We start from the raw sequence: 4,744 nt of genomic DNA on the forward strand, positions 1-4,744 counted from the left end.
TGACGGGAGCGCCAAGGCAGAGCGTGGACTGCACCCCTGAAGGTTTCTCCCCAGGAACTCAACCTCAGCTGGAGGAAACAAATACACGAAACTAACATCTACAAAGACACAAACAGAAGCAAAAATTAACATACAGGTGCATCTTGATTTAGAAGACATTTCTAAAAAGTCTTGTGTAAACTGAAAGGATCTCAGTATCAGGGAGCTCTTTCAAAGAAAATCCCAGGAAATCTTGGAGTCTGCCAGTCACCACCTTCTTGTTTATACGGTCACAATTCTCCTCCCCTTTTAATGAGAGCAGACACACCCACTTCCATGACCAAGAGTGAGGTGTATCATGAGACTCGGCCAAGAATGAATCAGAGCGCGCGGGAGATGGAGCGCTCAGCTGGTGGCACGGCGGCACTGAGGTGCCTACCCTGGGAGAGGTGTGATCCAGGGACCCGGTGAGGAGAAGATAGCACCGGGCCAGGGGTCAGCATGGGTGCTCTCAGGTCCGGGGGAGTGAGGTTGGGGGTGGGGGGGAAAGGAGTCCTCACGGCCCGCTCAGCAGCAAGGGCCTGGAGATGGCATGCAGGGGGTGGTCCCAGAGCTGGCACTCATGGAGCGAGCCTCGCCCCCGGCCCCCACCAGGACCAGGAGCCTTGAAGCCTCACGAAGCCCTTGTGCTGTCGGAGGAGAAGGGGTGACCAGTGAGCAGAGTCCAGCACACGAGACCCTGGCCTGATTTTCTGTCTGACTAAGCACGAAACTTCTTTCCTCTGAGCTCCTCTAGGTCTCACACAGGAAGAAGGACGTCTCAGCCAGAATTCATATTATCACAGGTCTGAAGGAGGACATGATTCTGAGAGTGAGGGATTCAAAATGCATCTCAACCACTGGACACCCACCTGCAGACGCCAAGCCCTAAAATCAGCAACAGCAAGGCAGTATTTTGGCTGAACACCCACCACTGTGTTTGATCTGTGAAGGGCAACTGGTGGAAACGAACCAATGGCCCCATAAAAACAGAATGGAGAAGGCTAGATATATTTAACCTAGCTGTGCTGAAATAGCAAAAGATTATGAAGAAAAACGGACGCCACCTCGGCAGGTCCCTTGGGAGGAGGACTAAGGTTTAAAGCAACTATCAGAATCCTCAGGGCGCTGTCAAAAATACAGATTCATATATATATATAAAATCCCAAACCTACTGAATGAATCTCTAGGTGAAACCAGCAATCTATTTCTTAATGTTCCCTGGGTGAGTCTGATTACCAGCCTGGTTAAAATAGCTCTACTTTCTTCTAAAACAAAAGAGGGCCCTGACTACTCAGGGACATTTGTTTTTAATTTTTTTTTTGGCCGCACGCCATGGCCTGAGCAGGATCAAACCCTTGTTCCCTGTAGTTAACCCCTGGACCATCAGAGAGGTCCCTGTTATTAATTAAAAAAAAATTTTTAAAGATGAAAAACCTGGGGATCAAGATGCAAAAGTGAGGTGGATTACAATAACTAGCAAAGCAAGGCTGGGCTCACACCCGCCCCGCCCAAGTATACCGGACACACTCCAGCGGGTCAGCCCTTGAGCACACATAGGGACCAGGTTCTCTAAACGATGTGGCCCCAACTCTGACCTCTGTTCAGGTGGTCCAGACTCTGGCCTCCATCAGCTTCCAGACAGACGCCAAGAACAAAGCCCCAGACCCTGGGGGCCAAGAGTCCTGGGACGTGACCCAGGCGGGCTGCTGCCTAGGTGGCAAAGAGCGGAACTTGCCAGCACGCGTCCCTGGACACCCGGGCGACTCGGTTTTCCCATGGTGGAGACCTCCAGGCAGGAAGGCAGCTCTGGGCCCCACACTGCGGCCACAAGAACCGCAGGGATTTTAGAGCTCGGTGGCCGGACGGGCAGGAGCTGGTGCATCGAACGCGGCTCTCCTTACGGGTAAGAACCCCGAGTCTGAGAAAGAACCACCCTGGCAGGAAGCTCAGTCTCTGCCTGGTCCAGTTCTCAGGGACGACCACTGGGACCTCGGCTCCCAAACGCTCCTGCTCCCTCCTCTTCACCTCCCCTCTTTCAAACCCGCAGAAAAGTGACATCACCTTCAAGATGACGTCATCGCTGGCCGGCAGAGCTGGGCCTGTTCCCGCAGTGGCAGGCTGGGGACGCCTCTCCCCAGGAGAGCCCACAGCTCCTGCGGTCCACACTCCCAAACGCTGAGAATTGCTGCTGATCAACAGCCATACTCCCTGCGAAATGCACCCTACCTTCTACAGCAGACTCAGACTGACAGGGATTCACTCAGCATTGCTATTTTTAAAAATGCAGATATGGGAGGAAAAGGCAGTAAAAATACACACCAGAGCCCTGGTCCAAGGCGGAGTCCTTCCTCCAGGGCCAGGTTCTCACTGAGGTGGGCTGGGCGGTGGAGGGGGGGTGGGGCTGACCTCCTGGGCAGTTCTGTCTTCACCATCCGTGAGGCCGGTAAGGGGGATCCACACCAGGGGGGCAGGAGCTTCCAGGACTCACCCCGGAATAACTGTCATCCTCTGCTTTCCTCAATTACAAAACTCCATCTTTCTAACACAAACTGGGTGGGGGGCTGCAAACATGTCCTCTCCCCACCCCCTGCCCAGGAAGCAAGAGCTTTGGCCAAGGCACAGACAGGAGAGGAGGAAGCAAGGTGAGCACCCCCAGGATGGACAGCGAGCCAGGGCCTCACATCCCTGAGCAACGGTCCTACAGCCAGCTGCTCCCAAAATGCTGATGGCCTTCTGAACCGGCCTGATGCCCTCGGTCCGCGGCACAGCCACCTGGAGCCCCACAGACAGGATGGCCCCTCGGGGAGCAACTGACTGGCCTCACCACTCACCAGCGCCCACCTCGACAGTCACGTCTTCCTTTCTCAGCTACCCCATGTCACCAGAATTAGACCAGGGGAGGATCAGGTAGCCTGCCCTCTGAGCAAAAGATTTCTAACAGAACGAAGCACAAATGCTTACTGAGCAGCTGGCTTCTAGGCTGAGCGTGTGGTAACTGGCGTGGCTGGGAACAAGGAAAGGACTCGCCAGCACCCACTGGAGAGAGGTGAGGAGAAAACACCTATAGGTACCAGAGACCCAGCTCAGTCCTGCAAGCTCACAACTCCTCCAAAGACAGAAAGGCCAGAGTCACTGTCATCTGAGCCCTCAAGGCACAGAAGGTGACTATCTTCTGTTCTCTAAAGGACCGTAGCAATCAGCATCGATGAAAATGCATTAACACATTTCGACGAACGCCCTGGAGCATCAGCACCCCTGCCTGAGAAGGGCTGGAGACGTACCGGGTACACGGAATATACCTTTTACGAGAAACATTTCAGCCTTGCTATCTCTCCAACCTGCACGCATGCTAAGTTGCTCAGGTGTGTCCAACTCTTTGCCCTCCCATGGACTGTACCCTGCCAGGCTCCTCTGTTCCATGGGATTTCCCAGGCAAGAATACCAGAGGAGGTTGCCATTTCCATCTCCAGAGGATCTTGCTGACCCAGGGATTGAACCCACCATCTCCTGCATTGGCAGGATTCTTCATCACTGTGCCACCAGAAAAGCCCATCCCTCCGACCGGGGCTGGCCGTATTTCTCTTAATCTCTGGGCCCTCAGCACTGGCCAACAGGCTGCGGGACCGGAAGTGTGAAGAAGAACTAGAAGATGACCCCAGGCTGGCGTCTGAAGAATCCTCCCCACCTCCCGCAGGCGGCATCCAGCAGCCCCCATCAATCTAAGTGGAAGAAGACGGGACAAGCACTCTGCCACGATCCTTTCAAGGTCCAACTGAGTCACATGAGGGTGATGGCAGGTGGCAGGTCTGTGATGGTTCTGAGATGGAAGCCCCCAGGACATGAGTGGCATGTGGCGAGTAATAGAAATGGAATTCTCTTGCCCACCCCTGCTTATGCTCTGCCAACGACTGGAGGGCTTACTTCACTGGTCAGTTTGAACTGCCCTGAAACGGGAGGTGAAGCACAGAGCTGTGCAGTGAACCACACAGGGAGAGGGTGCGACGGGGCACCCAGCGTGAACCCCGCTTCCCTCGGGCCTGGGCTCCAGATCCGCCTCTCCTCTCCCAGCGGCCAGGCAGGGACAGAGCCCACCCTGCAGAAGCCTGGGTTGGCTTCCCTTGACATCTGTCACAGGCTGCTCACGCGACTGTGGACCATCCATCCATCTATCCACACACTCACACGACAATCTGCACACCCACGAGGATGCCAGACGCTGCGTGTGCCTGGTGTCAATGAAACATCAGGCTGGGAAGAGCCGGGAGGAGGCGGGGGCACGGAAGTGCAATGAGCAGTCACACACGAGGCGCTGCCACGGTGACAATCACGGCTTTTACACGTGCCCAGACAGCTGACTCCAGTCTTTGCTTGGGCGTCATCCCATCAGGAAGGCCTCCTCTGACCGCCCCGCTTCCTTCTCCCGCAGCACCTGCCCTGCCTGGAAGCAGATGGCTTTGGGGGAACCCGTGGGAACTGGGCTGGGGACAGAGGCAGTGGTCAGCAGAACCCCCACCAGAGAGCCACTGGCCCCCCAAGGAAGCAGGCAGTGGAGGGTGGCAGCTCCTTCAGGAACTAGGCTGGAAGGAGGGACCAGGGAGGGGACATCGGCTGGGGAAGGGCCTCTCTTTAACATTTCGAAGACAGGTCTGATGGGAGCTGCCCAGGGAGGCTCTCAAGAGTGCGGCCTGTAAGGTAACCAGGGCGGCGCCTCCGGTCTGGCCCC

Source organism: Bison bison, unplaced genomic scaffold, assembly GCF_000754665.1.
Source record: "Bison bison bison isolate TAMUID 2011002044 unplaced genomic scaffold, Bison_UMD1.0 scf7180017864371, whole genome shotgun sequence".
Taxonomy (NCBI): Eukaryota; Metazoa; Chordata; class Mammalia; order Artiodactyla; family Bovidae; genus Bison; species Bison bison.